This window comes from Arvicola amphibius, chromosome 3 (assembly GCF_903992535.2).
Source record: "Arvicola amphibius chromosome 3, mArvAmp1.2, whole genome shotgun sequence".
NCBI lineage: Eukaryota > Metazoa > Chordata > Mammalia > Rodentia > Cricetidae > Arvicola > Arvicola amphibius.
This window is the reverse complement of record NC_052049.1, coordinates 93,314,501-93,328,491: the sequence shown is the minus strand read 5'-3', so window position 1 is coordinate 93,328,491 and position 13,991 is coordinate 93,314,501. Positions and strand designations below refer to the sequence as shown.

Genomic DNA, 13,991 nt, shown 5'->3' with positions numbered 1-13,991 from the left:
ATCATACTCATAAAAACTATTTTAAGATCTTTGCCTTGTGCTTCAGTTATGTTGACATATTCTCAGGGCCTCCTGTGGTAGCGTTGCTGGACTCTAGTGGAGACACATTGTCCCTGCTGCTATTATGCTGTTGTGTGGCTGCCATCTAGACATCTGGGAATGGGCTGATTGTCATTCTAGGTGCTGATCACTGGTCTTGTCTGTGTTGAGTGAATATTTTGGTTTTTTTTTTTGTTTGTTTCTGTTGATTTTTCTGGTCCTTAAGAGGGTATGTGGCTGTTTGTTGCCTGGTGGAGAATTCTTTTGTATTCTTCCAGGTATGGGACAGAAATGTAGAAATTTATTCAACCACACACTGAATGTTGAGGACGTAAGAAAAAGTCCACAGTAGACAGGTGTGGTGGTGCACGCCTTTAATTCCAGCACCCAGGAGGCAGAGACAGGTGAATCTCTGTGAGTTTGAGGCCAGCTTGGTGTACCGAGTGAGTTCCAGGACAGGCTCCAAAGCTACAGAGAGAAATCCTGTCTTGAAAAACCAAAACGCAAAACAAACAAATGTCCATGGTAGTCTTCCCTTATTGAATAAAGTAACAGGATATAAAGCAGGTCTGCAGCACAGGTGTGTGTTGATTAGAATTTCCTCCTCAGCAAGCACTAACTCTCCAGTAGGAGTCTGTCTTGAAGTTAGTTCATCTGTCCTTCTGGAAGAAGACCCTTGAACTTGACCCCTTTCTTGGAGCCAGAACCACCTTATTTGTTGAGTAGCATCCATTTTCTTCCTTCCCTGCACTGTTCACTCTTTTCTGTCTTGGGTACCTAGGCCCTGGGAAAAGCGCAATCATCCCGGAATGAACGCAGGCACATTGACATATAAGAAATAAAATAAGTGGGCCGAGACAACAGAGATGGGAAGAGCAGGTTTCGTTAGTTGCAGTTAATGTTTAGGAGTGGGTCGGACAGCACCGGATTGACACCCAGCTCTGTCGCTTTCTGGTTTGAGATAATAGCAAACATACAATCTTTGTGGTTTGTCTGTCACACAGGGATCATGAAGAGAACATTCCTCTTGGTGTCTGTGAGGGGCAGAGAGCAATCTGTGTAAAGGACTGAACACATACACTTCTGGTGTCAGACATGTGGTGAATTTCCAGAAAAGAGCAGACGTTGCTATGTTACCTTCCACAATGAAAGGTGAGGAGACTGTGGTTTACTGGGCCCTCGGCTGCTCTTTGCCTCTGTCTCCTGGCCTTCCTAATACAGAATCAACACTCTGCTGGCCCAAAACTCAATGCATTTGTTACTCTGCGTCTCCCCCACTTCTTTTCTTTTCATATTGCCATAGTTCAAATGTTTACTCTTCAGCCCCCTACTCCCATTAAGGGTATTTGATAAGAAAATGACCCTGGCCTGATTTGAAAGCCCAAGCTACTCATTTATCACAAAATTTACAAAGCTGGTAGGCTGGCCTCATTTAATCAGGAGCCCAGTTTCACTACCTCCTGTAGCATGGGGGCAGGGCTAGAAGGAGGGCAGCTTTGGTGAGCAGTGGGCAGCCCATCTCCACCGCGTGCACTTGCTCCTAAAATAACCGCCTTTGTTTCCTGATTCTTGTCAACTGGGAGCTTATTCTGAAATTAGACCAAGTGGGAAAACACAAAGGCCTGTAGGTTTGTCCAGCTCGGTACCATTAAATCTGAGTGGCAAGTGCGATGGGGGAGGGGTGGCTTCATTATATAGTCAGCTGAGCCTTTTAGCTTCTAAGCCGGTCTGACTCAGGAATGTAGGCGATTGTATCTCAGAAAAAAAAAATCAATATTAAGATGCACAATTGCTCCCCTGGTATCGAAAGAATTAGTTGATCTACATGCTAAATGACAAGGCTCTTGATAACAGGGATTATGTGACCTGCCTTTCCAGCCAAGGCTGCTAGGGACTGTCCTTTAGGTCCCCAAGGCAGAGATAATCTAATTAGAACAACAAAGACCAGGTCCATTTGAGAAGAAAGTGACATGGGGTAGGTGGGGGTGGGGGATAACTGTTGAGTATGTGGGGCTGTGTTTGGTCTTAAGGCCAGGGGCGGGCTCACTCAGGACAAAAGTATGTAGGTGGGATCTGCTGGGGAAGGCGGCCTGGAGGGGAAGGGTGGACAGAGGTCACCTCTAAAACATGACTTAATCTGCACTTTGGCTCCACAAACACTGCCACACCGGCTCCCAGACTCCAGCCAGACTTGACAGGACCAGCAAGCAAGGCTCCAGACATCTAGACACTCAGGGGTCCTCCAGGAAGGAGACAAGTGGCCTGAGAAACATTGGGAACCTTCTGATAGACAGACTCCTTCCTCTGGGAATTCCCTGCCACTCAGAGGCCAGGCCCCTGATGCTGTTTTACCTGTTCAGGACAAACTGAGACTAAGGTCATGTTCTGTGGATCCCTCTGTTGTCTCTTCTGATCTCACACCTCAGGTGGTAACAGTAAATATCTCCATTTTATAATGGGTAGAAGTAGCGTTCTATCTATCTATCTATCTATCTGTCTGTCTGTCTGTCTGTCTGCCTGCCTGCCTGCCTGCCTGTCTCTATCTATCTATCTATCTATCTATCTATCTATCTATCTATCTATCATCTAGCTAGCTAGCTAGCTCTCATCTGTCTGTCACCTATGGAGAGAGGAGAGAGAGTCAAGGTTGCTCTACCTTGTGGATTTGGCATGCTCTGCACACTAAGCAGTTTTTATTGATTCCAAAAATGTTTCTGAAATTTTGTCAAACTTTTACAAACAAAAATCAATGAAGCTGCCTTGCTAAGCATAAACATCAGCCCCGTAAGGTCTGCACTCAGTTCCTACTTCCTCCATGTCTTTTGGGGAGAGTCGTGTGGTACCATGGGCTTAGTTCCATCCGCATGGGCTCTCCTGCAGGTTGCTAACTTATGGCCTTCTCAGTGTTCTTGGGAGTGTAGCAAGAAGTCCTCTTCTGCTGGGAGAAAAGCGTGGGGCAGAAGAACTCACCCTGACAGGGAGGAAGACACTGGACTGCTGAGGTAAACTTCTGTGGCTGACTGCAGCTCGGCTGCTCCCTGTGGGGACAGTGGGAGTCAGGAAGGTTCTGCAGAGATGTGTGACCTGGTCAGATGGTGGAGAGAATCCTGGAGGGCATTCCAGGCAGAACTCAGAGGAAAGAAAAATGTGGTCAGGGAAGAAAGCCACACTCAAGGGTCACTGGAAGGCTCCGGCTCTCGGAGAGCACTCTTGTTTGGGGTGTAAAGGAGGCTGAGTAGGAAGGTTAGGGTGTAGTGACCTTCACGTCCAACCCTGGGGTGGTCACAGTCACTTCTTCATTCTTTTGTCCAAGAACATCATCACCAGCAGTCTGCAACAATACATGTTCTTCTCTGCAGCTTTGTGGGAAACCACTACCTACTGGTCAGGTCAGACTGGCAAAATGAGTTTTTTTCTCTTCCCATCCAACATGTTTAGGTTGATACGTAAGGAATGAGGAGATCTGAAGAGTGAAGACAAGAGTGGAGAGGACACAAATTCCCAAACTGCCAGCTGCCACTGATTCCAACTATTCCTAACATAGCTGTGCTTTAAGCAGGGGCTCAGAATCGTGGGCTGAGCAGGATGCAGGGAGATCCTAGGGCTTGCATTTGAGGTCCATTCAGTCAAGAGCTTCCTTACCAGTGTACGATGTTCCTCCTCTGTAAAAAAAAAAAAAAAAAAAAAAAAAAAAAAAGATTGGAATGCATGCAGGGTGTGGTCTATCGTGATGCTGGGTATCTCAGGCTCCTACAGACAGATGCCAATGTAAAAGCAGCCAGACCGAGCCTCTCAGTGTCTCCTTGGGAGGAAGAGCAAGAGGAGGATGTGCTGGGAGGGCCAGCAAGCACTTCTGGGCTTCTGTGTTAGAAGCTGACTTGGAATTGGTAGCCTTAGATGCTGTTTGTGTTGGACCATCTGTACCAAGCACATGGCCAGGGCGCCTTGTGGTCTCCCAGCAGGAAGCCGATGAAAGGCCTCATCTGGAAACAGCTTTCTCCGAGGAGCAAGAATACTGGAAAAAGTTTTTCCTATCATTGTCTGCTTCCCTCCGCATCTCACCCTGGCCTTGTCCTCATTTTCACATGATCAGTTTGGCAGATGTTCCCACCCAAAGGGACTTCTCAACAAAGCTTCTTTTCTCATCAGTGACGTCCCCTGCTTCCTGGTCTGCCAGCTTTGGCTACAGAAGGATGCAGTTTGGAGACATGGATGAGCTGAGGATGGATGAGGTCATGACTCCATGCAACAGGATAGGGAAACAGTATCTTCATTTGTGGCTGGGACTGCACCCATCCAGTGTGTGGACCCAAAGTTGTTATTGCTTGCCATGTAGCTATCAAGAGCTGGCCCTTGGGAACAAGCTTACCAGTGGCTCTTGTGAAACTTCAAGAATGCAGATAAAGTTGAGCGCTCGGAGCCATGGTATGTGAATGTCTAGGGAGGCATTTTTGCAGTCTTGGTTGGACTTTATTTATTAACTTATTTGTTTCTGCAGGGACTTGATAAGGCTCAACTTCCTCTTTGAAATGTGTTTTCTCAGGCTTCTACATGTCCATTCAGGGACTGCATGTGCAAGGACCCAGACGAAAAATTTCACATGGCTTTTTTTAACATTTGCTGTGAGTTAGGAAGCTTTTTGACCAGATGTTAAACAAAATAAACTCCTTCTGTGTACTGTCACTTTAAAAATGTACCCAGGAAGTACTTAGCTAGACTAAATGTGGGAAAATTAAATTTTTACTGGCTTTTTTTTTGTCTCGTAGTTGTAGGAGCCGGCTATGAAGAACTAGTGTCATAAGAAGCTGAAGACGGTTTTGCTTGAGTTGAACTTTATTACATCAATTCACCTCTGTATCCATCATTTCTCATATCCTTTTGGCCACTTAGTTGCCTATCTATACATACAACCATCATTTAGAGTTCTAGCTAACTGAGGCCTCTTCTGTGTCATGCTCTAAGGTTACCATGGTGAACTGGATAGATCTGCTCTCCATCTTTGCAAGCCCACAGCTGGAAGGGGTTAGAGAATAGTGAAAGTGGCCATCTGTGTGGGTGGATGCTCATAAGAGGGCTGCACTGTAGTCAGAATACACTGAACACACATGCACCCTGCTTACACTATGTGGCTAGATGGACGGAGATGGACAAATGGACATGAGAAAGAATAGATAGTCTATAAAATAGATGGATATAGTAAAGCCCAATTCAGAGTTTCTGTCTTATTGAAAAGATGACAGAATTATTCTTATAGCCAAGAACTTTTTTTACTTGATATTTAAGGCTTATATACTAAGTTGAGAGGAAAACTAAGATGGTAAATTAGCTTGAGTCTTCTTGATCCATCTGTCCTCCTCTGTGATGAGCAGAGGAGTTCATTCAGAGCTGTTAGGCTGGGTTCTTCCTCTAATTTTTAAAACCCTTGCTTCTCTTTGCTACATGGAAAATGATAGTACAGTCAGCTCCCTGGACCACTGGGTTCTTTATCCCTTTATCCAGGTATTCAATTAACCTCTGGTTTAAAAGTTTTATTAGAAAAACAAATTGTGTCCATACTAAGCATGTGTAAAACTTTTCCTGGTCATGTTGCCCTAAAGAATGTTGCATAATAACTATTTATACAACATGCACATTGTATTTGTTATTATGAATAATCTTGAAGGGATTTAAAATGTATGGAAAGATATATGCAAGCTATATGCAAAATTACATCATCTTCTAATAAGAGGCATGAGCGCTGTGTATTTGAGTATTCACAGTAGGTTCTGGAGTCAATGTTCTCAGAGCCTGGCAGTCAACTGTGTTCATTCTCTCTATTGCTGTTGTGAGACTTGCCCTGGTGCTTAGTATGGTCACACTGTAAGCCTCTAGCTTATTCCTATTAAACCCCAGAGGGCTGGAGCAGTGCTTTCTTGCTTTTCAAATGATAAGTAGCAATCATGGCATATTTAAAGCAAAGTAATTACATCCTTCACATAACTTACTGATGGGACTGCAGTTACTCTAGTGCATTATCAACATTCTCTCTCTCTCTCTCTCTCTCTCTCTCTCTCTTTCTTTCTCTCTTTCTGTGTGTGTGTGTGTTTCAGGGATATAGATATGTCTAGGTTGAACTCCCCTTTGTATAAATAGCACTAAATTGTATCTTTAAGTGGTTTGAAAAGTATTGTGTCTTAGCACAAGGAAGACTAAGGAAGGAAAGAATAGAAAGGTTTTCTTCGCAAGGAGATATAAGAACCTCACAATTTTAGGAGAGAATGTAGCAGGTTGTGGTACCAAAAGCAGAGCCTGTAACGTGTCTGGTAAGAAGAAGAGTCACAAGTGTGCACCACTGTAGGCAGAAGCTTGTAGTCCTGACTGTAGGGCTCTGCTCCTCATCCCAAGACAATGCTGGCACATGCAGCTCCCCTTGCCAGTTGCTTGATTTTTAGGAAGAGTAAGATGGTTATTCACCCCCATGAAAAGGCCCTAGGAGCCAGGAAGAAAATGGCTACAAAGAGCAGCCATGAGGGTCCCTTTTAGTCCAGGAATAGGCAAGGCACAGAGCTATCTTCCACTGTCACCAAAGCAGAGGCCTTCTGCATTCTCCATCCCGCCCCCTGCCCCGCCGCCCCCTTCTTAGTACTAAAAATTTAGTTGTGTTTTTCATCCAAGAGTATCTACTAACATCCCAGCGCTGCTGTGATAAATCCCCTAAGCTGAAGGGCTTACAGAAACACATTATTACTTCAAGTTCAGGTGGGGCTTTGGGTGTTCTGCTTCTGGTACACCCAGGGCACAATTAAAGCCTCAGTGGGAAGCCTTCTCCTCTGGAGGCTGGGCTGGGAAGAATTCACTGCCAGACTCCTTCAGATGGCTGGCAGTTCATTTTCTTGGGGCTGTTTTAGGACTGAGGAGCTGCCTGGGGCTCTCAGCTAGAAACTTCCTTCATTAGCAACCATGGAGAACTCCCTGCAATGGGCCTCTCAACATGGCGGCTTACCTCACCACACCAGTGAGGAGTGTTTCCAGGGTAGATGTGTGATGGAGAATTTAGAAACGTAGTCTTGGTAGGGACTGCTCATCCTCTTTACCGTATTCTTTGGTTAGGACAAATTCAGATCCCAGTCAGCCATGGGCACGGTGAAGAGATCAGGAGTGGAGAGAGTGGAGGCCCTTATACTCCGTACCTCACTGTGACTCAATCTTTCACTTCAACAGGCATTTTAGTGGCAAGAATAACTTCAGGCTCTCCCTCTAGGTCTCTTCTGCAATCATAGCCTCTCTAGATGGTGTTCTCATCAATTCCTGGTCTCCACCTCCAAAATACTTTTCCATCCTCTGGAATCTGGCCATGCTCTGGGGAAGACTTTCTTGACACCAGACAAAGGTGCATTACCTGTTTAACTCCCTCTCTTGACCCACTTCTGTTTATCTTTTCAATTTTGTATTTGTTTTGCATAATAGCTAGATGCATTGTGTCCTGGATTCTTGCCTTCAGCACTTTTGAACTTAATTAAATATTTGATATCCATTTAATTTTCCTTCCTACAGATTGTTTGGTTAGTTTTGAATTATTGTAGCGACTCCCCTTTGATGGGACTCGATGATGCTGAAGTAGTGGACAATCCACTAGTCAATAAGAAGCTTGTATTATTTTTCTTTCCAAGTGTTATTCTGGTCCCATGTCCACAAACAGCATTAGATTCTAGAAAATACTCTTCCCAAACAAGAATTCAGCAAGAGAGAAGTAATTCAAATGTTTCCAAGGACTTTTCCTGTTCTTTGAGAAATCAGTTGCCAGAAGAGAGAATGCCTTGTTTTTTCCCCTGCTTCCCACTGTGAGGCTAGGGGCTTCCTCCCAGCAAGCATGGCAGTGAGGTCAGCCTCTAGGGGCTCTGTGGTGAGGACAGATGCCCTGGGCAGTGGTGGAGGGGACACTGAGTCCTTGCCTGTGGTAGCATGGCTGCACATGTTAGTTCCAGAGCCGGCCATCACTTTCAATCCCAGATCCGTTATTTACAACTCAAGTACCCTAGAAGGAGATATTTGGCCAATGTGCCTCAGTCTCCTCATGAGTAAGACAGGGAACAAGACCGCATGTGGAATGCTTGAGTTTCACACAGCCTAACACTGGGAACCCACACATGTTAACTGATAATGACCACCCCCACCCCGGGGCTTCATTTCTGGTAGTGTTCTAGGACATCAACGAGGCTTTATATTTTCTGGAACTGTCTTCCTCAGTTTTAAAATGTGAAATTTCGAGGAAGACACCAATATGAAGCAATGAGTTGTTCTAATGTAACTTTCTAACCAATACCTTCGTACCCATTTCATTCTCCTGTTGAACAGTATCTCTTGTAGTGGATATTCATCTTCTAGTAATTTCTTTATCAGGGTTATAAAGACTTATCTGACCTGAAGGGTGCTGTCTTTCTTATTATTTCTCAGATTATTTCTCAGTTTAACTAACTATTTTCATGTCCCAGGAATGTTCACACTTGCTTATAATCTCAGCACTCTGGAGTAGGATCGCACATTTGAGGCTATCCTGGGCTACATTCAGGGACCATAGATTTGCACTAGTCTTCATTTACAGTGGGGAAAGGAGAACCAGGGCCAGGGCCATGCAGGCTAATGTCACCCTTCACCATGTATGCCACTTGGCCAAGATGAGCAGAATGGCCCAGAGTGCTGACACACAAGAGGGCGTGTGCCACCAACACTGCTTGCTCTGCAGGTGGGTGTGAGGGACGTTTCTAGCTGTCCAGATGCCACCGCAGATCAGCAAGACCTAGATTCCAGAATGTTCTGGAAGTCTCACTCCATAATTTTCAAAATTTACAACAATAAGTTGGGCCTCTGGGTACACTTGGATGATGTATGTTTTACTTGGGAACTTTGAATTGTGTTGTTTTTCCACTAGGATCTGATTACAGAATGTCCAAAATGACCGACAATTCTGTCAGGACAGTAGGTTAGGGAAATGCTGACACGGAGTTACGTAGCTACTTTATGTGGGGCTTTTAGCTAAATGGGAGTGAGAAGAAGAACCTATCACCAAGCTCTAGGAGAAAGTTTCATGAGCCGACCTACGTCCACAGGTGAGACAGCCATCAGACGGGAAGCCCAGCAGCTCTGTTGACAGCGGTGGCCAGGGACACACTCTCGATTGTTATTGGTCAGGTACTGTCCGGTAACTACAGCAGCAGTTCATTTATTTAATATACATAATTGCAATATTTAAAAGAATTTAAAAATTCCAAAGGCCTCAAAAATACCTTCTCCCACATTACTGGGCATTGGCACTTAGCATAATCTTTTTGTTTCTAATTTAAAATAGATTTTCCATCTAATTTATTGGAAAGCTGGGGCAACACCATGGGTCATATTTCATTACCTTCTTATTAATGGCACCTAATACATATGCGTCTGCAATAACGTGTTAACTTAAATTATGTTATTCAATAGTGGGAACCCTTTAACTAGAAGTGTGTGCTTTTGGAGTCGATTATAATTTGGGAAATTTTCATTATATTTGTAAATTTTTGTGAACTGGTCTAAAAATACAGCGTCGAACTGATCACTTTTAATTTTGTGCGAATGTCTTTAAAAGTTGCCTTTAATTCCCAAATTAGTGGGATGGAAGAGGAGAAGCAATTTGGCTAATGCTGCTCGGAGCCGCAGCTTGTTATGAGCTGACCGGTGGATGGGGACGCTGATCAAATTGTCTCTGCTGCATTATCCCGGGAAAGACTCTTCCTCCGCGGCTCGTTCAGACCAGAGCACCGCTGAGCTGCTGATGGAGGGTGTGGAAAGCACTGACAGAGAGAACAGAAAATATTTGACTCCGAACACATTTTTAAAACACGATGGTGTTGATAGTCCTTTCAGTTAAGTTTTGGCCCCACGTCCTCCCTTCATTTATGTAATTATTTGGGGACAAGGATGGCCAAGTGATGATGACTCTTCGTCTGAAACCCAGATTTGCTGGCATCGTACGCACTGTTGCGGGGCTGGCACTTCCATCTGATGGAAGTGGCTTACATTAAGAGATTTGTTGTCAGGCTTCCAAAGGCAGAGATGGCAGGAAGCTTGTTGACTTTAATGTGATTGATTAGTGACCTATATTCTAAATGGTGCACCTCGAAAAGTGTGCAAAATTGTCCTTTCTCGGGTTGGAGATTGCCGCTGCACAGCCGTGTCAGCTGATCCTAACTGAGCAGCTCCTGGGGTCTTCACCGCCATGCTCTGGAGAAGGCTTGTTTCTGGCGTCTCTCCTCTAGAGCCGTGTACCCCGGACCCGGCAGCCTCAAGTTGAACTCTGTGCATAAGGCCAGGTGAAGTGAGTTTCCACTGACTTTGGGTACAAATGAGAACACAACAGGGCGCCTTTCTGGCTCCCTTTTATTTTCCCAAATTACCTATGGGTGCAATTTCCAGAGCAGGTGTGGCTAGAAGGGCCAGAGGGCCACAGAACCAAGGCAGGGTGTCAGCAAACTCATAGCTCAAGCCAAAGTTTGCTAAGGAAGTTCCTGGTCAGAATGTTCCTTCCTCTCTTGGGAGGCCTGAAGCTTTGCCCCAAGGACTGAAGCCTCGACCTGTAGGCTGCAGCAGCGCACAGCACTTGGCGTAGGGCTGGCCATCTAGGGCAGCCAGGGGCTATCGCTCACTCATGAGAGGAAGAATCACGAATGGAGGAGAGAGTTCGAGAGAAGGGACTCTTGGAGAAGGTTATCAGCGGAGGATCGGTGAGTTTCGTATTCCAGGGACACCCTTCAGCTGAGCATTAAACTGTGTGTCGTCAGGCTCAGGCGCTTTTCCCTCAGGATGCCCGTCACAGTCTATTTTCTGCTTTTCTGGCAGAATACCCGTAAGTAAGTAACCTATAAGCTACAGGAACTTACTGTCCTGTGGATCTACAGGCTGTGAAGTCCAAGATCAAGGCCCTAGCACACAGTGAGAGCTTTTTAATTGTATCATAATAAAGGAAAGGGCAAGGACAGCAAGAGAGACAGGAGATATACACGTATGTATATATGTATACATGCATGTATGTAGTGTGCATGTTATGTATGTGTTGCCGTGTATGTATGTATATCCCTCTCTCCCCATTCCTGTCTCCTTTGCTGTTCAGGACTTTGGATTCTGCTGTCTACATTATCTAAGGAAAACATTCCAGTAACAGGGTTGACGTGGCCCCTCCCTACGTCTCTTCCACTGCTCCCCAAGCTGCTTTCATTCATTTCCATCGGCACCGTTTCCAGATGAGTGAAGACGCAGAGTAATCCCCTCACTTAACCTTGCTCCACCTGTGTCCCTGGCTGGCCTCACAGCGATCTCACAGATGGACGACAGAGGTACAGGTCTGCCCAAGCAGAAGGGGCTCCTGGTGGCTTCCCCTTGGGAGCACGGGGATCAGAAAATGGAGACACATCCTTGCAATTCTTCCTGTTTTCACACTCCAAACCCCTGCAGATTAGTAGAACTTTTCAAAGTCAAGCGTCCTTCACCCTGGGCGTTCATTGCTGTTCAGCACAGGGTTGAGGCTTTTCTCACTGGGGGAGGCCCCTAATTGCTTAATGGTCACAGTGTGCTCTCACCAGTTGACTTATAAATAAGAGAAGTGGACTTCTGGCTGGTATGTCTGGATGCTGGAAGTACCCAAGCAGGACCGATAAGGTACTGGTGAGGGCTGCTTCTGCACTGCGGCTCTGGTTCTGCTTTGTGTCCTTTGTGGCTGGGAAGAGTAGGAGATCCCTCATCAGTCCCTTTTACAGGGCACTGGTCCACTAGTGGGTGGGACTCCTGGCTCCAGACCCACACCCCAAAGGTCCCACATTCCACTGCTGTCACACTGAGACTGGGATTCCAACAGATAGACTTTTGGGGATGGGGTTTTGTAAATGAGACTTCTTTGTTTCCCGACTGCCCAGACTCAAATAAATACACTGAAACTATATCAATTACAACATTGTTTGGCCAATAGTTTAGGCATATTTTTAGCTAGCTCTTACATATTGAATTAACCCATTTTCATTAACCAATAAAAGCAACACATATACAGAAGGACACCCCACATCCTCTCCCCTTTTCTGTTTAATTAAAAAGGAATGTTTTATCTTTAACATAATAGAATTGCATATACAAAACAGTTATTAAACAAGAATTATAATTACAATATTTAGTCCTGTTAGAAATTTTTCCTAACATGAGCTCTACTGAAGCAAAAATGCCAATGAAGCCAAATCACAACAAACCAAATTAAAATATCCAGGTTTAATGGGATTGCTATGCTCTCAAGTGGCCCTGAGGGGGAACTGGAGGCCACTAATGCAACCACCAGGGGGAAGGAAAAGATCCTCTTTTGGGAGTTCACTTAAATACCCTGTGGGAGTGGTCCTGAGGGGTCAGGACCTGGCATGCTGGGATTTGGAGTCCAGACCAATGCAACTGTCGGGCCTGGGGGCTGGGGACTATGCTCCCAACTTAACAAGTCCATTTATATTTGGTGAATTAAGGAAAATACTCTCTCATCTATTCTATCTTTGTGAGTCTAAAGTTTTTTATTTAATTAGCAAACATACATAAAATAGTAGCCATCATTTATTAAAATTCGAAGCTAACTTTGGAGTTGGATGGTGGCTGTCCTTCTCTAAATCCAAGAAAGTTGTTAAAAGAAAAATTCAGAGTTTCTGTCTCATATCAGGAGCCACCTGGTATGGGACAAAAGGAAGATAAAATCTAGGAACTGCTATTATCAAAACTGCTTTCAAAAAATTTTACTTCTCCCCATACCCACTTTTGTCTCTATGGTACCTTTTGTTAGATATATGTCCATAAAAAATAATGTTTAAGTTTTTCACATTGAACAATAATTTTTCCTGCAGTAATTGTTGGAGTGCCCAGGAAGAAGATGGAGCCCCACAACAACGACTCCACTTGGTTGATATAATGTCATTACACTGGGGTCCCACAGCAACAACTCTACCTAGTTGATACAATGTCATTATGCTGATAGCACCACTTTAAGATGGGTTTTGGGTTACAAACTGCTCGAGATGATTCCAACTTGGCTGGCTGAGATGGTGCACCTTCTTACAATGTTCTGGCCAGAACTTCAAATAAGAACTTCAGAAAAATCCTACCGGCTACTCAGAGACTATCTTCAATTATACCAGACAGTAATCTTGAAACCTAACCATTATTTTAATTTTTAAGGATCCCATAGAAATTATATCACCCCCATGACAGCTGGAAGTAATTCTAGAAAACGACTTCCTCTCTCCCAACACAGTTTGTCTTCATGGTTAGGGACATCTAGTAGGGGTTGGTTATAACTGGAATAGGGTTGAGGGTGGAAATAAAGAAGACTCAGGGATCTCTCTTGAAAAAAGGGTGGAGAAAATAGATGGGATGGGATAATAGGTAGATTAGTTTGAGTTTACTCACACGAATAACAATAGTAATATTGAGATTACTTATGAGCTATTATTTATAGACAATTTATATTGGTATAGATTCTTGTAATTGATACAAATTCAAATTATATTTGTTATAATAAATATCGTCCTATTTCTGTTTACAATATTTGTACACCTATGCAAAGTTATTTTGTCATATTGTATGCATGCATGTTTCTACCTCTGCTTAAGATATTTTGTATATTGATGCAATTTTAGGATATATTTTTCTTATTGTACTATGCATTTCTACTTTTGATCAAGATACTTATATATTATTTACATTTAGAGGTCACTATCCTCATTTGCTGCACATTTGTTTAAAGATTGTTTAATTTTTTAATATGAAGCCTTAGTCTTTAAGCTATATAGGTATTAAGAATTACAGGTCAATAGTCATCCATGTTTGTCATACTTATAGTTAGACTAATCAGGTTCTTTAGATGCATAGAGAGTGTATTCTGCATAGATAGATAATCCTCAAACACTTCAAAGAACTGTAGAATA

General features: G+C 44.0%; 1 long non-coding RNA gene across 5 annotated transcripts; it reads left to right on the top strand.

Annotated features, from left to right (window-relative positions):
* The first annotated feature begins 2,823 nt into the window (after positions 1 to 2,823).
* Positions 2,824 to 13,609, top strand: LOC119810778. 5 transcript variants are annotated; one of them, XR_005284794.1, is made up of 4 exons: positions 2,824 to 3,041; positions 4,806 to 5,538; positions 7,280 to 11,381; positions 12,912 to 13,609. It is a non-coding gene; the product is annotated as an uncharacterized LOC119810778 (long non-coding RNA). The 5 variants fall into 5 exon arrangements; XR_005284796.1 differs by having other exon boundaries at positions 4,806 to 7,408; positions 9,126 to 11,381; XR_005284795.1 differs by having other exon boundaries at positions 4,806 to 9,207; positions 9,660 to 11,381.
* The last annotated feature ends 382 nt before the right edge of the window (positions 13,610 to 13,991 follow it).